The sequence below is a fragment of the Pezoporus flaviventris genome, unplaced genomic scaffold (assembly GCF_033815535.1).
Source record: "Pezoporus flaviventris isolate CSIRO_AGI_PZ_B2104156 unplaced genomic scaffold, CSIRO_AGI_Pfla_v1 ptg000007l, whole genome shotgun sequence".
Classification (NCBI taxonomy): Eukaryota; Metazoa; Chordata; class Aves; order Psittaciformes; family Psittacidae; genus Pezoporus; species Pezoporus flaviventris.
This window is the reverse complement of record NW_026892555.1, coordinates 28,678,845-28,703,362: the sequence shown is the minus strand read 5'-3', so window position 1 is coordinate 28,703,362 and position 24,518 is coordinate 28,678,845. Positions and strand designations below refer to the sequence as shown.

General features: G+C 43.4%; 1 protein-coding gene and 1 long non-coding RNA gene across 4 annotated transcripts in view; one reads left to right on the top strand and one right to left on the bottom strand.

Annotated features, from left to right (window-relative positions):
• The window catches only part of PAG1 (phosphoprotein membrane anchor with glycosphingolipid microdomains 1), a 111,797-nt gene extending 94,579 nt beyond the window's left edge, over positions 1–17,218 (bottom strand). For both annotated transcript variants that reach the window (XM_061448214.1, XM_061448212.1), the window contains exon 1: positions 17,042–17,218. The gene's annotated coding sequence lies outside the window, so the exon portion shown is untranslated. The remainder of the gene's footprint in view (positions 1–17,041) is intronic.
• A 465-nt stretch (positions 17,219–17,683) lies between these two features.
• On the top strand, positions 17,684–23,950 carry LOC133266715 (uncharacterized). Of its 2 annotated transcripts, none has more exons than XR_009742493.1 (3): positions 17,684–17,743; positions 19,503–22,637; positions 22,677–23,950. It is a non-coding gene; the product is annotated as an uncharacterized LOC133266715 (long non-coding RNA). The 2 variants fall into 2 exon arrangements; XR_009742494.1 differs by having other exon boundaries at positions 17,684–17,778.
• Positions 23,951–24,518: the final 568 nt, after the last annotated feature.

Sequence of the window (24,518 nt, the reverse complement as noted above, 5' to 3'; positions counted from 1 at the left end):
CACATAATTGGCTAGAGCAAGTTCAAGGGAAGGTACGGGGTGGGGGAGAGACAGGAAAGGCAAGAGAATAAGCAGCAGGCATCCAAAACCATAAAAGTCAATTTCCTGATATTCTACCTACCCACAGTCCTGTGCCCAAATCACCCTTAAAGCCTTAGGCAATGTTTTCTTCAGTCTGTCAGACTGTTAGAGATACTGAAACTCCCGATAAAGGAAGGTATCCAGCAAGAGTTTGCTATATGCACCTAGAAAGAAGTGCGGAGAACTTCAGCCTCACCTTTTACTCCCAACACTGACCAGTATTAAACACACACTATTAACAGAGGTATCTAATTTACTGATTTCAGAATAAATCAAACAGAATAAGCTTATAAAAACTTTCTCCCAGAATTTCCCCATAACCTGCAGAGTACTCTAACAGTCTGTGAACTGGTTCACAGCTCTTGAGCCAAAACAAAGAGGTGAGGGTATTGTCTTCAGAGATCTTTCTGTAGTAATATCCCAGTGAATCCATGCCACTCCTTGCTTTGAGACTGCACCACTTACTTCTGAAACAGAGAAACCAGTTTCAAAAGTTCTGGTAATTTTAGGATTATTTTATACATTAACTAGGGATTAGAGGATTTCCTGCAGATTCAGGAATATTGTTTCTGTGCCTCCTACCACTTCTTGCCTTTTTTTTCCTTCTTCATCAGCAGGCTGATCTGCTACCTCAGACTGCTCCTTTGCCTACAAAGTCACAATGTGATTAAAATATGTATGAAAGAGTAAAGGTCTCCATGTTCCTCTGTAGTAATCTCCCATACTGACTGTATCTTAGAGGTAAATAAATACTAGAAAGAACTCTCTTCATCGTAGAAGGATGCAAATTATTCCTTCAAAAGTGAGATACAGCAAGATGCAACTAACAAAATGGCTAGTGGCACAACAGCCAAAGTGTTCTCTTCCCAATTAGTCTAGACCCAGCTGCAAGGAACCAAGGGCATGTGAGACATTTAAGAATATTGCCCAAACATAGTTCTCTTCACTTTCCTCCTAAGCTGCACAAGCCAGCGCTTAAGTTGCCCATGGAACAGAGAGCTCAGTAGACAGTCATCGCACGCTATGGTCTTCACGGACTTGCCTTTAATCAGGCAGCACAGTTCAGAGCCAGCTCAAAAAATGCATCTTGCTAAGAAAACACCCTGCATCACAGCCACAGAGAGCTTGCTTCAGGAAACCTGCAGACAACACTGAAAAATGCAGCAATTTAAAAGGAGCAGAATTGGACAGTAAGAGCATTTACCTTTTATCTGAAAATGATTCATGAGACACCCGTACAAAGTGTCAGACAACAGCAAAGCAGTTCATCTACTACTGATAATCCAGCATTCCCAAGCCATCAATAGCCATTTGAGTACTCCTAAAGTAAATTTAGCTTCATCTTCATTATTTTCGGTATTGAAAGACTGGAGGTATATTCATGGATGTTTACGCAATGGCAAGAGAGCACGGTATTGTATGTTTCATTACATTACCAAAGCAGAATCTTGTTCAGACACTGCTAGCGTATAATTTCTGTCTCTCTAGAAGCTGGAAGGCAATCATTAGCATGTTGGATCTGGCAAGTTCATATTATCTATCTGGTAATTACAGAAAGATGGAAAAGCCTTAAAAAAAAATTCCCTCCGACTTCTGCACTTACTACACACCTGACGGAAATACTATCACTTTAAGCTAAATTAGCAAATCTTTCCCATAAACTATTATTCGGAACAAATTAATATTAGCATAAAATGTATTAAATAATTACTAGAGGCTGTACCAACTGTATTTTATCTTCCCTTCCAGCTTCAAAAAAATAAAACTATGCAATGACAACCTGAATGCCGGAAAACATTTTATTGATGGTGATGACAAGCTAGGCTACTTAGTAATTTGTTAGGCATTACTAGCCCAAATGAACGCTACAGTACAGCTTAGTTTTTCAAAATATGTATACCATTAGTCAATGCTATTCATACTGCGGCAGCGCTAAAAACACACCAAAAGATAATCTCGTCCTCCAGGGACTGCTGTAGAAAAGGACAGAAAGATGAGAGACAAGGGGGTGGCTGAAGGCATACAGACGCATACATATACAAAGTAATTGGGACCACTAGTCTGTGTTTTATAATCTCATTTATTCATGCTTCAGGTAAAGAGAAGACTAGGAGGTGCCGGGAAGATCGCAGAAGCTGGGACAAGATGGCTCCAAAAGGAGTTGGAAGAATAGAAAGAGAAATCTAACAGAACAAGGAAAGTGAGGCCATGGAGGAGAGACTGTGAATAAAGAGGTTCAGCCAAAAACAGTGATCAGGGATAAAAAAAGAAAAACAAACACATATAAAGGCAAGGCTGAGACCACTGGGAGCAGAGGAGTGCTGGAAAGGTCTGTGAGGGGCTTTGGTTGCTCTGCAGGGACTTCACACACCCCAGCATTTCTTGGACCCCCAGCAACCCCCACATCATATCCTGAGTGACACCAGCTGAAAAGGCAGGGCTCCTTATCTCTCTGGCTTATATACCACTTTAATTATGCCAGTTGTCAGGGCCCTGGGCAGGTTGTCCCCATGGGGGCTGGCTGCCTGGCTCAGGACCAGCATAGATAACTGGGGTGTCCCTGGGGAGCCCCCGTAAGGCCCTAGCCCCTGCCCGAGCTGCAGCACCACCAACCCCCATCTCAATCCTTCCCTGCTGTCTTTTCAAAGAAGCTTTTGGATAAGGTATGGCTACGAAGGCTGCAGTAGAAGCACATCAGCGCATGCATCCTGCTCCCTACCAATTGCCAAAGCTACACCAACAAATAAATAGATTGAATTACCAAGGTAGATGCTAGCCCAATTCAAGGGGATTGGTACATACATTATAACAAGATGCTGGAGCCACAGCCCCATCACATTAACATTAAGAAATCATTTTATGCACATCTCTTATCCATGAGTGAATGATGTACAGGAGAGGAGAAACAGTGCTGTATGGAGATTCATGATGCATGGTAGATGGGCAATTTAAGGTAAATCACACAGTTCAGTTATAAAAGACACACAACCTGGGGAGAAAGCGTGTAGCTTCAAGGTCATAAATTATTTATAAATAATACAGCCTTCTCATGAAATATCCAAAAGGCCAGGCACCCATTTTTCCCATTATTTGTCTCCAGTTACAAATCACAGGGAAGATGAAGAGGAGTATCTCATCAAGAATGACCTCATTTTGGGGGAGGAAGATGGACTTAGATAGTAAAGTTAGTAGTTAGGGGCTTGCAAGCAGGATGGCAGGAACTGAAGGCAGCAGGACTGCTGTGCCCATCCACCTAGGAGCAAAGCAGTAGCAGTCAAAGGAGGAAGCTGCAGTGGGCTGAGGAGAGAAACTGTTGCCCTGGGAGCTCAGGCCCTCCCTATCACTGCCAGCTTGTTCAAAATCAACACTAGCTTTCTGCTAAAAATTTCAGAGCTTATTAAGTGCGATCCAGTGCTCAGACTCACAAATCACAGCTGGTGTGATTCGTGAATCTGATTTGTGGACATCCACGTGCGTGATGTGTTTTCTGTCAGCAGCGCTGCTGCCTCTTCGGAGCGCTGGCTATGCTCTGTACAACACAGTGACACCTCCGTACTCAACTCTCCAGCTTTTCTCAGCACTTCTATTATGATATGTCAGCAGCCTGACACCTTCTCATCTTTGTTACGCAACACAGCGCCTGCTCAAATTCCCCTGCAATGACCAATTCAACTAACTTCTCATTTTTCTAATGTCCTGCCTGATGACCCTGTATGCTCACCAGTGCTCCTGCAAGTATCCACCTTTTGACAGATACATACACAGTTCATCATTTACTTTTATGCTGCAGACTCTTCGGTCTTCAAAGTCCTTTTGAGGTCTTCATGCTCAGTTTGCATTTGATTCAACAGAGTCTGGCTGGGTTTTTTGTTGAAATCATTAGGGGCAGATACCCATATGTTCAAGAACATTTTTATAGTCTGAGTAACTCCTAACACTCGTGCTTTCAGCAGACCAGTGTTTCTGCTTGCTTACAGACAGATGCAGATGCCTTATGTGACTTAAACAACGTGTTTAAGCAGTCTCCCATGCCGAGCCTGAGTATATTAAGTTTATCCCTTGTTCAGGTGTGGGAAAGGTACTTCAGTGTCTCAAAAGCCCTAGGAGTGAAAAGACAGCTATATACACATGTGATTCAGACTTTTTCTAAAATTCTTTGAGGTCTTGGTGTGTGTTTTCTTCGTATTACAAGTGGTAAGTCTGCCTAATTGCAACAAGAGTGTAATTCTTGAGTTCACCGCTCATGCCACATGTGCGGTACAGGGCAAATAAAATATATGACAGGACAAAAAAACCCTCTGAATTGTTTTCTTATTAGCTACAGATATTAGCATCACTGTCTCATATAATTTAGCTGCAATAAAAAAAGTAACAGAATATTTTTTCTCAGTTTTCCGAGTATTGTGTTTTTTGCATGAACACAAGTAAAATTAAACATACCTCTTCTATAATAAAGAGCAAATGTAGCACCAACTGTCACTTTATCCATGCAGTCACATCTCTACACCAGCAGTTTGCATGTCTAATCCCTCTGAAGCCACAGCAGGGTATGACATGCAAATTCCAAAGTGGTAAGAAACCTACATTTTTAGTTATCATGGAAAACTTCTTAACAGCTATTATTTATCCACGCTTTGGTCTATCAGCCTTCGCAACCTTTTGGTTAACAATAAGGTTTGTTTCTGAACCTTCCTAAACATTTTAAAATGAATTAGAATGCCATGTGAACTCCCCCTCCTCCTCCACCCCCCCCACCCCCCCCCAAGCATTTTTCCCACACCACATACATTAGGTACCAAACCCAAAGAACAAAATATCTTTTCGTAGGAACAATTATCTCTCTTGGCTAAACATGTTCCTAAGTCTACACCCACCTTCCAAGACAGATTTTAAGTGAAGTTTTCACCCATTTTGCAGCTCACTAAGGTCTTGGCCACTGTATCATACACACACAGCTGTTTCTCTTTTGAAGTCTCTGATATTACCAGTATATTCAAAACTTAAAGAGTTCCTAAGCTCTCGTGCATGCCTTTAACTGGGGTGGAACTGCGTAAAGTTTTAGTTTTCATCCTGCCCTAAAATGTGAATGTTCATCCTTCTCCTTTGGGAAAAATCAAACAACTTGCATTAAAACTGCTCCTCTTTCTCCTGAAAAAACTTTATGCCTGTCCTGGAAAGCTTCTTATGGTCTCCAAGGATTGCACTAGAGCAATAGCATTTACACTGAGAAGGTAGCACCAGTATATCTAAGATCAGGCTCTTTGTGAATTTTAAAAATCATGAATAGCAAATTAATTTATATGGAAAATGCTTCAGTCCTTAGTTTGCAAACAGAGTCACGGAATAAAAGCAAATTGGACATCAGTAGTCAAAGGGTAACTCTATTGTCGCTGTCTTGTTGCCAAAGATTAAAGCCATGCCTGTAATTAATACAAAATTAGCTTCCAAGCCAAAGCAAGAAGAATAAGGTCACTGATAACAGCTCCACTGCTCCTGTGTGCATAAAAAGCAGCACGTTTGGTGGGTTTGTTTCCAGGCGGCTGTTAACTCGCCAGGAGGAAGAAACACGCAGTGGCACACCGTACCATTGTGATTTACAACAAAAGCCCTCTCTGTAGGCTTGTGTTGATAAAAGTATGAGTTTTAGACATGATACCGCTTAAGGCCTATTAGTACAACAGCTAAGCTCAGCACCTGATCTGCTATTCCATAGAGGCACATGGGACACAACGCTAGCTTCAAATGGCTCAGAAATGTAGTTAGTAAGAGCCAGGTTTTAAAGGAAAGGAAATACTAGAAAAAGCAAGACAGGAGGCTTGCACAGTAACTCTTTTTGTCCAGTAGTCACAGGCTCAAGTCACTGCAAAGAAAGAGATTTTTCCTTATTTTTCACATAAGTGATTAGAACAGAGATGAAAAGACTGCTCTTTTGTATACACCCTGCAGGAACAGGAGACAACGCCCAATATTGCATTGCTGCTTTACAGGAGACCATGTAAGAGATATTTTGTTTTAAAAACTGAAGGTGAAAAAGGGAGTGTGACCTGAGAAGTAGACGTAAGGTACCAAGAACATGTCACTATCCCTCTTCTTCAGTGAGATGGACAGTCTTTTTCAGACTTTTAAAGAACAAACTAGGAAGCTGTTAGTTTAGAACACGTGCTCCTAGAAGAAGTCTGTCTGCAAAGAAGGGGGCACAGAGGTGCACCTACCAACCATCACAGGATGGTTGATGTTGGAAGGGACCTCTGGAGGTCATCTGGTCCATCCCCCTGCTCAAGCAGGACCACCAAAAGCCACTTGCCCAGGACCATGTCCACATGTTTTTGGGGTATCTCCAAGGACAGAGACTCCACAACCTCCCTTTGCAACCCATGCCAGTGCTTGGTGACCCTCACAGTGAAAAAGTGTTTCCTGATGTTCAGAGGGAACCTACTGTTTTCAGATCCACTAGAGAAGATCACACAGGAAAGTGAGGAAAAGGCAAGTTCAAGTTCGCAGTGCATGGCTTCAGGCAGTTCTCCACTGCTATGCAGAAACACCAGTTGCAGGAAGGGAAACCAGCACTGCACTTCCCCCTGCCACCAAAACCTCGTTCTTCAGCATATGAGTGACTTAGCAGCACTAATTTGTTTGCAAGAGCTTGTGCCTCTCTGCATAAAATCAGGCTGATACAGATACCACAGGCGCTGAAGTGTAATAAAACCAGGTAGCTAAGGGTTTAAATCTCTCAATAGTGGTCATTTACCTACAGCAATCTTCACACTTCTTCTTTTATTAATTCAGTCTAACTACCAGCTGACGATGAGCTGCAGGGAGCATGATTTTTATTATATGATGAACACTAACATTTCAGAGTTATACCTCAGAACATCGATTACTACCTACTGACAGAGAGGTTAAGCACAGCGATTCCTGAGGGGTTCTGTTGTTGAGGTTTTTTTATTCCTTGACTCCAGTGAAAGGAAGCCTTTTCTGTTCAAAGCCGTTTCTTTTTTTTAAGCATCAGTGTAATTGATTATACAGGCTAGTACTTGATATAGAAAAGAAAACTGCTCTGTGGAGCAGGGCACACTTCATGGCTGGTGGAACACAGAAACTGCAAACTGAAATTCTCCTTCTCAGGGAAATACAGCACTGCAACATATAATTTCTGCCTAGTTCTGAAAACAAAGTGAAACAAGTTTTCTTGGTTACTGTGTTTCCTGAACAAAATATTATTTACTGCTGATTAAAACTGACAACTCATGCTAATTTCGCCACTGTCCAAGAATTAGTATTTCAGTAATTCCCACAGCTGGGAGAGCTAAGAAGCAACAAAAAAATCAATCAAGGGTTTCCAGGTTCCCAGACTGTCAACAATGAATTCCAAGCCTTCAGGGCTTTGGCATCCTGGAGCAGCTACAACCAGTTTCTCAGGCTACCTCTTTTCTGCATGAGGCCACATCCCATGGTGCCAGGTGACTCCAGCACTTCCAGGCTCTGTGGTCCACAGCTGTGGATGAAATCCCTAGGTTGCCTGCCTCCAGAAAACCCCTAAAACTGCTCCCTAAGTGCAGACCCCCACCACTCCATGGTCTGGCCCCTGCCCTACCCTGCCAGCATCTCTGCAGGTTCTGTAAACCAGGGCATGGCCAGCTGGGTCCATCAAGGCCACCCTGTAAAAGTCTTGGGGTCCCACCATTTGTTCTGCAGTCCAGGCTTCTCCTCCCAGGCCAGCAACACGTGCTGATGTGCCTGCCTGGAACCAATCCCACCATGCTATGTGTGCATGCTATGCCTCAGCTCCAAATAAATGGGAAACACACAAATGCTGAATTATTTGCTATCTGCCCCTTTGCTAGCATGCTTTTTCCAGTACTTCTCTAGGGCTGATTTTCACCAAACCTGCTGAGGAACATAACAGGATCACCTGTGAACCACCATCTGTCAATTCACTGTAACTGGTCAAACCCCACACCAGACCCAGTCATCACTTCTTTCCCTGCCATTTACCTGACTGTTAATGCTAATTGATTCCTGGTGTATTTGCTCTCCAGAAATAAGACGGACTTCTTAGGCAAAATTAAAGATGGAGTCACAAGTGAGTAAGGGCTTCAAGGTTCACTACACAAATTAAAATACACAACTGATACTGAAATGTAACTCAAGAGTTTGATAGTAAATCTTCATGTTAAGAATGGGGGGAAAAACTTGCTTTTACTTCAGTCAATATAATTGACTGGAACAATTTAAAAGATTTGACAAACTGTCCACTAACATATTGTGGAAAACTGTTGCACCTCTACGTAACTAGCATAAAACCACCTCCCAGTGCCTTGGCAAACTTCATGTACTAAATAGCCGGGAATATTTTTTTTCCAAATTCAGCTACACTGGCAACACCAGCAGGTGACTTTGTGTACGCGTCCCATTTGACCCCCAAGGACATAGCTACGAAAACAGATAAAACAAAAGGGAAAGAAAAATCACAGTAGAATAATCAAACTGCATTAACAGACAACATTTGAATAACAGACAACAGATTCATTATAGGTGGTCTGTAGGTAACTGTTTACCTCAAGTCCACATGCATAGTGTCACATGCTACTACTCCCTTGAGTGATTAATTAATCCACACAGAAAAGCTCTGCAACATGTTATATCATAGGAGTCACAAAACGGAGGTCATTGCGCCAGCTAGCAAATGACACATTAAAAAGAGGGGAAAAAGGCAAAAAATGCTCTTTATGCTTTCCACTTCGTTGTGAACGTGAAGGATTTATTTCACTAATCCATGGCTGGCAGTGTCAGGGCTTCTTGGAGCTGCAGAGATGGAGAGAAATCCCCAATTTTCAAATATGCCCCAGCTACATAAAGGTAAGAAAGAACAGCACTTCCATCCCCACTGGGCTGCTACTGCACCACTGCCTGTAGTAGACCAACACCATTTTCTGAAAGGCTAAATTAGGGGAAGGCACAGTTCCTCCTGCAACCAGAATAGTCAATTAAGATTGCCAAGACATACATTTTTACAGCATGCATGTACACAGTTTATTTTGCCTACCCCATTACAGCGTTATACCCCTACATGAATAGTGTGAGATGGAGGAACTACGCAAGTGACCTTGCCTATCCAAATATGACCTTGTTCAGACTCTTTAAGCATTAAGTCATAACTTACCTTTCTGAGTGGAAAAGCAGTGTCCTTTGTTACAAAGTGAACTGAAAATGAGGCGGTATTTGACTGTACCTGAAAGTGGGTTTCATGACAGTGTGAGACAATATAGATATCTAGTTTGTCCTTTCTGTATTTTCTTCTTCTTCGTTAGGCAAGCAAATCTATAAAGCCTCTCATCTAATGTGTTAGATTAATAAATGATAAAGCTACAAACAAGAGAGCCCAACCTTCCATGATTTGTGCTTATTTTGCATTTAACAAGAGTAAACGAAAATGAAATTAATTGCATCCTTGTATTACCAAACTAAACGACCCAATCTTGCCTATCCTAACAGATCAAAACAATACATTTACATTTACCAAATCATTGTAAAAAGTAATTTTTACTCTGAATAGCTTCTTGTGATGTATTAGCTTCTGTCCCCAGAAAAGTACCTACCAAACACTGCAACAGAGGTCACAGAGATCATGCTTTTCTCTGTAACTAGGCTCTGGACCAGAGCTACTTTTAAGCTAAGCTTAAAGCTGAGCTGACATCATTAAAAAAAAAAAATATATATATATATTTCAGAATGTGCTTGATGAATATTCCTCACAAAGTAAGCCTGGAACCCCAGGTTTTCTTACAGTATATAGGCTCTAGCAGTCTGAATGCTGGTCTCTGCACTGTACTAGAAGGAAAAGTAGCTATTATTTATTTAAGGAAGAAACTTCTGCAGTCAATGCAATTCATTAGGACATCATTAGCAAATTCTTTAGCAATTTCTTCCTGCATCTCCTTCACGCTCCAGTCCCCTGAACCAATGTGCCTATATGGCAGCAGGTATGACTGTGGTGTAGGCACCAGTGCTCCTCTGCAGCCCTCAACACCAAATCTGCACCCCTCTTCCACTGTTCTTCCTAACCCCTGCTCCCATTGCACATCTGATCTCCTCACCAACTCTCCCCTACCATGGTACCATTCCTAGAAGAGGGCTCCAGTTCATCACTCTCTGTGTATTTCTTCCCCTTTGACGCAATTTTGCTTGGACACAAGTAACAACTCCCTCCTCCCTCTCAGAACACCAGGTAAGGTTTCTCCACAGAGTGGCACCAGCCCTTTCATACATCTCTGGAAATAGCCTGCCTGAGGCAACTGAAGATTCTCCTGTGCCATTTTTTGTGGCCACGGCCTGGTGGTGGCTCACAACCATGTGACAAAAAGCATATCCAGGTCTTTCTTTCCTTCAGTCACTTCCAAATGACGAGTCTCTAATCCTTTTGGCTTCAGCTGCAAAATTCCCATTGATTGATAATGGATTTTCCACTGATGTAAAATCAAGCATTTTGACTACACCATTACGAATTAACAGAAGAGAGCTCTGTTAATCCTTTATAAGCAAGCTTAATCTTTGGTTTCTAGCAGGAGGAGTGAAGGCCCTGTTTTCTCCAGTATCAGCCAGAGGGCTATTATTATTTCAGAATTTTTATTCTCATTTTATTTGATTGACACCAGTTTTTGTGTTTTGGTTTTTTTTTTTGGAAGACACAAATCCAGACACCACCACAGATACACACTTCAGCCAAGTGGAAAAGGAAAAGTTTGAGCTGTGACACTGAAGCTGAAAGCTAGGATCGGCATGCTGGAACTTACTCCATCAAAAATGCTGTCATCTGGAAATAGCAGATTGATGAAGCCTTTATAGCATTCACCTTTCAATTAAAAAAGAGCAACATATGAAACCTCACATTAAAATAGCTGTAAGATTTGTTAGGGTGCTCTCTCAATGATGCGATTTGAACATTTCCTGTGCATTAGCAATAGTTAGGACTATTAAAGCCTTTAAAGACTGTTACAGAACTTGGCTAATAACTCTATAGCAATCAAGTCATCAGTCAGATGAACTAATGTTTCACTAAGACACTTTTTCCCTTAAAATGAGATTTTGTTAGATCAACTCAGATACACATTAAGTCAGTGGATAGAACAACCCTTTTGTTTTTTTCCAGGAAACGAAACCCACCACTGTGCTTCAATGTCTGGTAAACAGGAGCTCAAATCACACAAACCCTTGCTCAAATGGGAAACCAGTGTTCGCAAAGACTTGTTCCATTGCAGTCAACAGTCTGAGCTGCTTAACAGCGGTAAAATCTTGACAGATCAAGCCCAAATATTTCAGTTCTAATTGGTACTGCACATCAAACAACCCTTAATTTGACGTCATGTCCTGCAGTGCACCAGACACAACCATTCATTGATCTAATAATTCATCACTGCTTCTGTGCCAAGATGAAAAAAAGTCTTAAACACAGCAGCTAAGTGGTTCCGCTAAAACACTGGAATGCCACATATCTCCATAAGACAATAAAATGTTTATCTTTTGTCAAGCATTTCATCGCTGCTGTTTAGTAGATGACCTTTTGAAAGAAGCAGCAGAGGCTGACGTACACCTTCATTAAAGCAGCGCCTCCTTCTTCCCCCTGCCTGCAAGAACAATGAGCATGGGAGGGAAGAGGTGAGCAATCCACCGAGTAATGAAGAGATTTTGTTTCAGGGGGTTATCAATTATTTATGAGTAAATCCCCACATGAACGCATCCAAAGCTTAACAGTTTTTAATATGTTTCACTTCTACACACATGGCACAACACAACCAGATGTGAGCTAAACTGGATGTCTGACTATTTGAGGAGTCAAATAGTGAGTTGAATCTGGGTGTTAGTAAATCACTGTTACGTTTTTTAAAGTACAACAGCCTCCTGGATTTATAGCTCTTCCACAAAATTCCTCCAACACTCACAGAAACCATTTTTTAAAGTATTTCCTACTTATCAAGATCTCTGCAAAGAAAAAGCTCATACCAAAGAAATTCTGTAATTATGCTGACACAGTTGTCTAAGTAGTCTAATATTGACCAGCTTTGAACGGAATTTTATTCCACACAGAACGAAATGGACCTGAACTTTTCCTGTTAAGACAAGACCACATTATGGTTTGGTTTTGACTTTTTTCCCCCCTCAACACAAGGGTTATCCTTTTCAAAACAAACCACTTGTCTTTAAAGTAAAATTGTTTCATAACTGTGTTTTTAAAGAGAAGATCCAAAGACTCTTTCTGTCATACAGGAAATGCAAACATTACACCTTGGTCTTCATAAAGCAAGGACAGGAAGACCAAACAGTTGTATTTGCTAGGCACTCTTTCCACGAGAAGTTGTTAATCTATTTACAAATGCCGTCATTGAAATCGGCCATCCTGCAAATCTTGAAATGAAACCAAATCTGCTGTCATACAGTGACCATCGAGATCTGCAGAACCATTCCTTGACATCCTCTTTACCACAGATTCCAACCGACAAGAGGCTGCCAAAATCAAAACCCCTGCTGCAGTCATACTTCAATGACTGAGTCTATAGCACGTGTCACAATGGTTCCGAGGCCACCTTTAACACCAAATTCAGGTACATTGTGACCTGGAAACCAGGCTAGTGCACTGCCTGGACGTACCCTGCAGAGCAAGCCCCCTGCCTCTTGAAGTCTCATCTGCAAGCTGCCTTTTAAAGAGACAAGTCTGGGGAGAAGCTCTTCAAATAACTTGTTCTAAACATGCAGAATGAGCACTTTCTGCCTTTTTTGCAGAACTGCAGAAGAGTCAGGTCTCTCACACACTCTGTCCCCTCCCATTTAGGCTACCCCTCACGTCAGCACTTCTATAGCTCCACTCCCACTCTAGCCTGGCTAAACTGCTTCAGTACCAATAAACAAAAACCAACCAAAACCCAGCCACTTAGAAATCCATTTTAGATTTGTTTGCATTACTTTAGAGGGTTTTTTATGTGCTGGGATGAAAGAAGCCCATTAAGTACATCTATATTTACTTCATTACTGTGTGGCTCTTGAAGTTAGATGAAAAGATTTACTCTGGCCAAGTTTGTTTATTCATCAACATCAGCTTAGATATGTTTTCAAAGGCTCATCCTCATCGTATTTACATGAAAGCACACACCTTTTTTCAAGGGTTTTATCACATTCTGAGAGCTGGAAAAGGACAAAAGAAACTTCTGTGAGAATTATGAAATCAAGGATCAGCAGAGAAACAATTCCAATAAATCCCAGTTATTTACGGGAGTGGAAACCACCCTTTCCTACCTGGAGTCATTCTTTCTCACACTGCACCTGTATCAACAGCCACAAACTGTAAGTGAATGACGAATCACCATGCCCCCTACAGCCACTGGTACGCTGCTTTAGGCAGGAATGCCTGAAGAGTTAACCCAACCTGAAGCAGAAGAGTTTAAGCAAATGTAGTCTCTGAAATTTCTGTGGGTTGGTGTTTTTTTTTTATACCTGCACTTAAACAAGAACCATCAGATTTTTTTCATAGGCGGTGGTAAAGAAGAACTCTTTGCTGCTGGTAGCGAAGCATTACGTAAAAATATAGCCCACCACCAACCAACCACAGCAGTACAAGTCCTAGTGAACTCTGACAGGAACCCAAACATGACTTGGTAATTGCATGCTTTTAATATCAAATTTTTATCCTCAAGTTATGTAAATATTTAAATTACATTTATGGACACTATCTTTCCTTGTGAGTTTACACTTTCCCACAGAAGACTTCCAGAGTTATTAACAATCCTGATCTTTATCCTTCACACTGACTATTCATTCATCCTTTCTAAACTAATCCTGCTTACATATGACCCAAGAGGGCTGTAACAAGGCAGTGTTTATCTGCCCTAATAATCTACCACCACTGCTTTAATTACAACTTGGTTATATCACATCCAGGAAGCAAGGGAATGCCTCTCATCACTCATCATCTTCACCTGACAGCTGTGCTTGGTGTACCTTTGGAGGAGCAACCTTTGGAGGTTGCAAAACCTTTGTTTTCTGGGAGGTGAAGGGCCAGGGGGAAGACGAACTGGATGCAGCACACATACCCATGAGACACCTACAGAGGAGTCATGGAATGGCACAGCAATTCAGAGCATGAGGGATACCAGGATGGAGATGGGGGAACAGCAACTAAGGACATATTCATTCCTTTCAGTTAAGTTCGCAGGCAGACCAGCAGGCTTCAACTTCCTCACCTGGATTTTACAGGGCCTCCAAGAGCCTACATGAGTGCACAGTAGTTTCAAGTCTAGAGTTTTTTACTAGCAGTAGTATATGCAAGAGTGTGCCCTGCTCACCCTTTCCATGTTTCAACCAACGTAAGCAGCATCTGATCATACAGACATTTATAAATGCACCATTTTCCTACAAAAGAAGCCATCCTGAACTTCTTTCCCCACCAGAACAAAAGCTTTTTGGCATCGTTACACACAGTATAAGACCTGCAACCTTGGGATGCAGAGATGGGCTGCAAGCAGCCAGGCAGCTTGTCTGCAAGCTACAGGCTGTACAACCAGGACCCCATCCAACGCACCTTCCCTGCTAGCTCCAGGCAGGGCTTGGGCCAGCAGCTGCCACTCATTCAGCATACACTCAAACTTGGGAAGGGGCTCTCAGTCCCACTCTGGAAACCTGCAGGTGAGGGCAGGACTCCTGCCCTCCCACCACCATCCTAGGCTGAGCTACCTAGTACCCCGCACTCAAAATCTGGTCCTTTCTCGACACCTAGAAGCAGAGGCATCACTACAGCAGCCTAGGTAATTGTATTTGAATGATTCATTGTTTCAATCAAGTGTTAAATAATGTTTTCAAGCCTTTCTGGTCTATTAATCTTATTCTTATGTTTTGCAGTTACAAATGAAATAGTGTTGGAACCACTTTGTAAAAACCCCTCCATTCTCCATCCCTGTCCTTAATGGACAGAAAAAGACCATCCTCTGTTCCAGCTATTGAACTCTACAGCACTTTACCACGGGCATCAATGAGCTGATAAACAAATTTAACTCCTTTGTGTGTCATGAAGTCCACAAAGCCCCAGGAAAGAGTGCTCCTTAACTAAATGCCACAGCATAGCCGGTAAGAAGAACTCAGCTGCATTTCTGGTGGATTGGTCAGAACAGTGCTTCTTAAAATATAAATTAGCTCTAGATTTTCTTGCTAGGACTTGAAATCCAGTTGCCACTTTCTGATCAATATAACTTTAACAGTAGAATAAATTTAAAGCTTAAGTTATCTAGTAGCAGTAATCTGTATACAATACATGATCTAAAGCCACATACATGTTCAAATGCCTGGCAATAAGCCTTACCAGGAGCACCGTGCCTTAAAATGCAATGGATTACCTATTTCTTCTCCTCATTAAATGACATTTCATAAAAGGACCAGAACAAAAGATAGGTGAACTTGCTCAGTGTCATACCCCACAACCTTTACTCATCTGAGCAATGTGTTGCCTTCAGATCAGCTTCTCATTCGAAAGTTGCAGATCCCCATTGCTGACCTGAATACTGATTTTATGTTAATAAAATCCTGTATTGAGACACCGGTTAAAGATAAAATTGCTCCTGTACTTCAGGCCTGCAAGATATTGTCCATACTGTACTCGCTGTTTCCTCTTCCCCTGAGGGCAGGAGACACCCGTTACAGGAGATGCTTCACAGGCCACAGAATTTGGCCCTTGTTGAATAAGTTAACACCTGAATTAATCACTTATCCAGTAAGGAGAGGCACTTTTGCTATGATGAAGCTGCACACCTCACATATAGGTATATTTATCAGGGCAAAATTGTTAAAGATGTAAAATAAGAAACCCTGAAATTTGACGTTTCTGCTACTGTATGGTCTAAGAGAAGCAAATACAATGAAAATGTACTTCCATTTACTTACTGGGTATCTTTAGCAGAGCTCATTTCTGCAGATGCTCTTAACAGACACTGCTCCAATCATTTAACTGCAACACAGACAGACTTTGAGAGGACTGAGGAGGATTTGCTTCTGGTTTCACAAGGCACACTTACATTTTTGACATACAATTTAATAAAATAAGAACGCTGGATAAAAGTCAATCGAGCATGACTGCTAGGAAGGCGAGGAAATACTTTCTGCCAGAATCTTAGCTTTGCTCTTTCTCACTCTTTTTCTGCATTTATTACTTAATGGCTCAGTATTATTTCAAAGGCATTGTTTCCTTTTACAAATGTAATCAACTCAAGTATTCAGCACCACAGATGATGTATTACTCTCCTTAAACCCAAATCTCTGAGAGACAGATTAGAAAGAAAGGTTAAAGAGCTCTATCGTTCAAAGCATTATAGTTCAGACACCTATAAATCACTATGTTTGTTTATGTAGATAATAGGCTCCATTAGCGTACGTAACATCTCAAGCTACACAACTTTCTTGGGATGACCGTTTGCCAGCTTTCTTCCTTTCCCATCCTAGAAGCACTAAGGGAAGCAAATGCTCCAAACCGAGCAGCACACACGGCAAATGGGGTGTCCGGACTCATTTGTGAGCTTTGAAAAGCAGCCTCTTGCTCTCCTCTGGTGATCCCTTCCTCTTAGAAGAGTTTCCAAGACCAAGAGCAGATGCCACTGACAAACTGGAGTCTGTCACCATGCAATAGCATGTGAATGAAAACGCGGGGCTCGCCCACGGGGGAATCCTACCGCCGGGGGATGCTTCACACGACCCTGCCCCGCACCTATGACCGTGCCGAATTACTCTCCCAGTCACCACATAACGCGCAGCACGGAACGCGGCCAGACAGAACAGCCTCGCAGCCCTGCGGCGGTTCCTCCACCGCCCTCCCGCAGCCGCGCAGCGACCCGCGCCCGCAGCGACAGCACCCCGCAATACGCACACATTTCTCCCTCCACCCCCCAAAACACAGGCACAGCAACTTCTCGCACCGCCCCCAACTCACCGACAGGCGCCAGCCCCGCGGAGGGGCGCCCCCGAGGATGCCGCCTCCCGCGGAGCGCGGCCCGGGGAGTGCAGCCCGCAGGGGCCGGGCACCGGCGCGGGGAGGGAAGGAGGGGATGGAGGAAGGGAGGAGCAGCAGCAAGTTGCAGCGCGTCTCTTCTTCCCTCCTCTTCTCCTCTGTTCTGCTCTGCTCTGCTCTGTTCTGTTCTGATCTGTTCTGTTCTGCTCTGCTCTCCTCTCCTCTCCTCTCCCCTCCCCTCCCTCACTCCCTCCTCCTCCTCCTCCTCCCCACCGCGATCCCTCCCCTCCTCCGCCCGGCAGGAGGGTCAGAGGGAAGCGGCGGAGCTGGGTTGGGCGGCGCGCGGCCGCGGAGCGCTGCGCGGACAGGCGCGCAGCATTGCGCATGTCCCCGTGCGCGGCACCGAGAGGTGAATGATGCGGCAGCGCGGGCAGCCTGGGCCTGCCAGCCCCTGCGCACCGCAGCGCGCCTCTGCGGAGGCTGCGCGGGCAGTGCTGGCACCGCATCCCCTCGCTCCGCGGCTGCAGCGGCTCCGTGAGGCCACCGCCCTCCGGGATAGCACACGGGCGGCCCCGCTGCTCGGCCGAGGGTGCTTCGGGGAGCAGCGTGGGGAGGAGGATGCCCATGGATCCAAGCGTCCTGTTTTATGTTCCCCCTTTAAGCGACCGTGACTAATGAAGACAGGTATTACGACAAAAGGGACCTCCGCATAGTTATTGGTGGGATTTTAATGTTGTACCGAGGTCTTTAAGTGAAAGAAGTAGTCATAGTTTACATGGTGTAGGGAAGCGCAAAGGCTTCGCATGAAAAGCACTGTAGGAGCAAAGGCAGGAAAGGCTGCAAAGGTGAAATGCCTAAATTCGATCTCTGGGGATTATTTAGGGAAATTGCACAGTTACTGTAAGTTTCCACCCAGATGTAAGTAAGGATTGACCTAACACCCAGTAAGTTTCTTACTTCCTGAGAACAAGTTCAAACCCCATATTCCATTCTGCAGCAGCACTGGTGTCACATGAGTGGCTGGCTCAAGATTTGAGTCTGAATCTGCATTTGATGTTTACCAAGCAAGGGTTTACCTATGCAGGGAAGTGCTAGAGGTTTCTTTGGTTGGAGTTTTTAATAATCCAAATATAGCAGTGCCATCAGCATTTTCATCTTCACCAAATCTTTGGCTCCGTTTATTGGCTCTGCACACATCCACCCAATGAATCCTCAGAGCCGAGCCTTTCTTCATCTCATCTTTCAGCATCACCAGCTGTTGGGTTCCTCTGTTGATTTCTTTTTTTTTTTTCTGCTTTTTTATTTTTCCTTCTGAGCCTTCTTTAAACTCTTGGTCCAACAAGTTCTGTCCTCATGGGGCAACACAGTCCAAGTCTAGCAGACTCCAGCCCATCTTAGTTTGTCCACATGGCCCCCTCAACAAAATGCATATTATTCTACTACATAGCTGCCAGCTTTTCTGATATCCAGCTGATGGTTGTCATTTTCACCAAGTTGGTGTTGCTTTTCTTGATTCCTAACAAGCCACTGTACTGGCACACTGTAGCCAACCTGATGATGTTTTTCCCAGACTTTTTAAAGAAGGGGAAAAAAACTGCAGTAGTGATTGCAGCTGAAGAAAGGAGTGAGAATATGTGACAGATACAGCTCTGCAGTTCCCAAGGTCAGTGCAGAAGGAGGGCAGGAGGTGCTCTACGCTCCAGAGCAGAGATTCCCCTGCAGCCCATGGTGCAGCCCATGGTGAGGCAGGCTGTGCCTCTGCCGCCCATGGAGGTTCATGATGGAGCAGATCCACCTGCAGCCCATGGAGGATCCCACCCTGGAGCAGGGGGATTTCCAAAGGAGGCTGTGACTCTGTGGGAAGCCTGTGCTGGAGCAGGCCCCTGGCAGGACCTGTGGCCCCTTGGAGACCCACGCTGGAACAGGTTTGCTGGCAGGAGCTGCCAAGAGAAGTGGGATACACAAAGCGTGCCAGTACACTGAAACCCAGAGGAACTTTGTATCTCTTTAAACCTACTGTAGATATTCCCAGTCCTCTGGATACTTAAGTTTATTTGGATTTTATCAGTTAAAAAACTTCCAAAAAAGTGTAAGCTAAATCAAAACCATATACTTGCTTTTGAACAAGGGTCACTACATATGGAATAAAAAGGGTATTACCATAACAATCTATATTCTCATCATAACTTACACTCCTGTTGAAATGCAAACAAAGCCAAAGACAGCTCCAAAGGAGAAGGTGCGGCTCTCCTTTGCCTCTTCCTTTCTTCTCTCCCACCTCCTCTCTCCCCTTTGCCTTCCAGGTCCAAATACGATTTGGTTTAATTTGTCTTCCTCTGTGTTTAGGAAGAAAACAATTATTATACATTTCTCTTTTAAATCTAGGGCAGTGGGGTTTGCTCATTAACCTTTTTTTTTCCTTGTTTTTTTTTTATTTTTGCAGCCCTATTCAGCATGCAGCCAAAGATCAGGAAGGAAAGAGGAGATGTGCAGAATGAAGGAAAAGAGGTAGCCTGTGATCTCTTGACAAAAGGGGAACGATCATTCATGGAGTCAAAATGGAGCAGGAGTGTGTCTGTAAAGGCAGAGAGATGGGAGAGATGGAGGGAAAGGAACTGGGCAGGCAAGAGGCAAAGATGAAGTCCTTCAAAAAGGCTAGTGAAAATCAAGCCCTCCTAGATATGATTAATTCTGCACTCCACAAGAGTGAAACTATTCCCCCCTGCCATTTCTGTGACAGGCGCTCCCAGAGGCCCCATCACTGCTAAAGCTCCATTATCTGAGGCACTGCGCTGATACATAAATGACATAGTCCCTGCAATAAGGGCCTTACAGTTTAACATGAGCCAGAATGCAATAAAGGAATGTAATATACAGAATAAAGGACCAGGAGAGGAAGGACAGCCAAAACCTTGCAAGCCTGCATGGCAGCCTGTGTGTGTTACGCAACTTCACAGTTATAATCATGTAGCTAATACAAGAATAATGTTCATACACAGTAGCGACCCACCCTCCATCTCAGGCACTTCTATTTCTTTTTTTTTTCGCCTTGAAGAACCAAGAAAAATCACACACACTTTTAACCTTTTGCCCAAACAGCTGTTGGTGGTAGTAGTTAGGGCAGCAGGCTAACACAGTAATAGCTGAAGCAAAAGGCGTATGAGCTGCTGGAGGTCACAGCCCTTTGACTTGTAACATCTTGTGAGAGCTGGACATGTACAAGCTTCCCTCTGACCCGAAGTGGAATTGCCTATGTCTGTCCCTGCTCAGCCCCTGCACTGGCTCGCATGGTTTCAGTGTGAGTCTTTGTAAGTGAGCTGGATGCAGAAGTTATTTTTCAGCTGGATCAGTTCTCCCAGCTCCCAGTGAAGGCATAGAAATACCCTGGCCAGCCAGTGTAGGAAGGAGCACCAGGGCCAGGCAGAGGGACAGTGGGGCTTACACAAGCTGCTGGAGGCCTTAGGTTCCAAAAGCAAAGTATTTGCCTCAGCTGCGCTTCTGCAAAGCAGGTGGTTTTACTATTAGGTGCTCAAATTTAGACACAGTTTCAGTTTCCTAGGATGGCATGCACTAAGCCAGCAGCTCACCTCCACCAAAGTGAGGAGGCCCTTTTCCCAGCCATGCAATCCCATCATCTTTTTTATCAGTTCTGCTACCTGTGAATAAATGAAGCCCTTCACTCACCACTGCTGTTCACTGACCAAGCAGAAACATGACCCAGAAGAAAACAGCTGCCTGATATTTTCTCTGCTGGGTTAGTGAGTTGAATCAGCTTACAGGCAAGTTCATGAAGCTCCAGAGCTACCCTAAGTGAGACAGCAGGGTCTTTGGCTAGGAAGAGGTCTGGGTTAGAGGAGAAAGAAAAGGAGGAGAAAGAACAAGACTTCCCCCTCATGGCAAGAGCAAGCCATCAGATATGCTTAGGTGCTTATAACTGCAACTTTAGAGGTCAATTTACCTGTGTTATCCCAGGATACACAAACTGCGTGGGAACAGGCAGCTCTGCAATTTGCTGCAATCCCTAAATTCATTCCCATTCCCATTTTATATAATACTAGTGTGGTCCTAGTTCCACGTATCTTATTCATGTAGAAATACTCATTAAAGAAGTTTAAGTAACTGGGGGAAAATCTGAGTTCTCAGCCTGCAGGTTTCTGTGGTTTGGGGAAACTGAAGTATCTTTTGAAGATATGTTGAGGTATATCCCCTAATTCTCATTTGTGTATAGTATAAGCAAACCCATTATAAAAAAGAATGCAACTTTAAAGTACACAAGTGTAAATTTCCCATGGGTAACTAATGCAGTAAGTACCGTGGATTTAAACAAGCCCTTCCAGTGTCCCTCACCCATGCCAGTTTGTGTGGTTTAATTTTCTCTATATCTGCATTAAGACAGGGGAGAAGCTCATCCTTCCTCAGCTCCCTCTCCCTGCACACTGGAAAAAACTTGGAATAAACTGATGTGTGTTCCTTTCTATGTGCCAGCCGTGCATCCTTCCTAGCCTCTCATCCATCTAGTGTGGACTTTGTCCTCACTTAACAGAGTGTATTATGACATTGCCTGAAGCTGCTTACAAAGATAGTAATTACACCTCTATAAGTACATTGTTGGCCTGGTTTTCAAAAGGTCTGAGCAGCTCTACTTCTTTAAGGAGCAAAATGACCTGAGGATACCATCACCTTTGGAAATCAAGCCATTAGGGATAGGAAGGAGAGTTTAAAGGAGGCATGGGGGCTGGTAGGAAAGCATTGCTTCCATTCAAGGAGCACATCAGTAAGAAGCTGCCACCATCAAGAGGACAGAATAAATATCCTAATAGAACTTTATTACAGGCCAGAAAAATCCTGTGAAAGCCTGGATGGCTACATGCTGCATCTCTGAAATCAATGACAAAACACATTATGGTTGAGGCATGTAACATCGTTCTGTCAAAGGAATGGCTCCTAGCATGGCCAATTTATCTGAGACGGTCATTGTTAGTTCTGCCCCCCTGTTAATGCCAAGGCCTTGTGTGCAAGTAAGCTATCTTCTGACAGAAGCGCTGGGCCTAGGCTTTCTCCAAAGGACAGAAATTTATTAAACGGACAAAATCATTTCTTGTGATGCTGCCATCAGGGAAGCCCACTTCCATGCTTCTTACCAAGGAGGAAGGAGAGAAGACCAAAGGAGCTGCTGTATCTGCTGAGTAGTGCCGGGACCCACAGTCAGCCTTAGTAAATAACCAGTCTCCAGCATGGGGTGGGCTCCAGCGTCTTGGCTGTGGCTTCTGACTTTGCCAGCCTTGGAATGCCTTGACTTGGCTGCGATTACTCTTCAGCAGCATAACTACAGGGGAGCACAGTGAGGTCTGCAGTACATCTGCCTGGCACTTTTCCATACACAGCTTTCCACCCAGGAATCCTATTGTCATGAGATATTAGATTCTTTAGGCTCATCAATTCTGGTGACACAATCCAGCAATTTATTTTTAGACAGAGCACGCAGGTGTCCATGGCAGCATTTTAGCTGACAGTGCTGCAGTATTGCTATGCAGGAGCACTTGGTTGTTCTTTGTGTCTTGACTTGTTACTGGAAAAGGTGTTTATTTTTACCACTTAACTTGGTTTTTATCTTTAGGAATGGTCTGAATAAGACAAAGGAAAACACTTGCACCCTTAAACTGAATTTCATCCATCAGACTTTCAGCATGCTGATGGGAAACAGAAGCAAGACTAACGATTCATGTGCAGCATTGATTGTAGATGATGGCTGGAAAAGAGAACAAAAATAATAAATAAAAACTAATGATTGTAACTGATTGAGGAAATATTCTGGTTCAGAAAATCACATAAAAATTAGTTGGGTTTATTTTTTTTTTTCCACAAGTATTAGAAATCTGCATATGAATGATTCAGTCAGAAAACTGGTTTGTAGTATTGAAGATACTGACAATCTACATTCAGCTATAAACTATTTTTTTGCATAACTACCTTAAATAAAATCTTTAAAATTGCTGTGATACAATCCCTCATCAATATCTTTAAACTGCCACTCAAGAACAATAGGACCACAGTATTCATTTTCTAGGAGAAACAATACAGTTAAGTGAGTTTGACCCAAACTCATCTGAATGTAATTACTAGACTGGCAAACTGGCTTCTAATGACAGTCACAAGCATCATGCTGGAATCTACAAATTACTTAGTCTAGCTGAGCTCGCACTCTTCATATTAAAATGTGATAACTACACAATTTCAGTTTGCTGCTGCAAAGTTCAGGGCATATTGCTAGCTTTGGGAAATAAAGGACCAATTTCTCACTGCTAAATATGAACAGAGATGGTGCTGCATTGTGTGTAAAGAGGCTGAAGTGGTCCTTAAAAACACACTGAAAAACCCCATCAAGAAACCCAGGCCATTACCACAGAGGAGCCATTACAAATGTCTAGCCAGACCACAGAGCAAGTATTTGGAGGCAAATCAAAACCTGCCTGAGGAACTGAGTAAAAAAGATTTTCCAAATTCACTAATGCTCATTTCAATTAATAGCCCACCTGCCAAGTGTAGCGAATCTGAACATATTGTGGCCATTAATGCTCAAAAGTAGCTTTTCACAATAAAAAAAGCCAAAAGATGAATTATTGAAAGGAAAATCAGTACCACTGCCACTCTGTCACACTGAGGTAAATGGTTGATTCTTGCAAAGGCTTGAAAAACATCTTTGCCTTTAGGCTAAGTGATTAATTATTACTCACAAAGACACCAGAAAAACATGGAGAGCAGGAAGGAGAAGGGCTGAAGTCATAGTCCAGAGTGAGAGCTGTGGTGGTGCAGGATGTGAATTACATTTCTCAAGGTGAAAATTGTCTGCTCTGAGATCAGGAATTAGTGGAAGAGACACTGCATCCCATTCCCTCCCACCCACCCCAGATGGGAAAGTACAGATTCTCTCTCCCTGGTTTTCTGTCTGGGCAAGGGCCTGCGGGGAGGGTTCAGGTCCTAAGGCTGGAAGGAGTCCAGAAGAATGCTCAATTTGAATGACAAATGCTTCATCAATGTATGACTTCTTTTCACAGCTGCCTGCATTTAGGAAGGGAAGGATTACACGCTAAAGTGGTTGACCTTTCCCACCTCCCTTACCAGGAAGCTGGAGGTTGAATTAAAGATTCAGAGTTCCATGGCATGCTAAATGCCATGTGTGGTGTCAGGCTTGTGGCTAGCAGCCTTACAAGAAGTGCCACCAGAAAGGCTACAGGCAAGGGGGAATGACTACAGGAGCATCAGCTAGTCTGAAAGAATCAGCAGCCCAAGGGAATTGAGCTGAGCCAGTCCTGACGCAGAGCTGTGACATCGAGGAGTCCAATTCCCATACAGTCTTTTACCTTTTACTTCTGTAATAGTTTTTCTTTGAGGCTTCTCTGGATGGCTTTGAGTTGTCAGGCAATCAGAAGCGAAGCCTGGAGGACCTGAAAAAAAATGA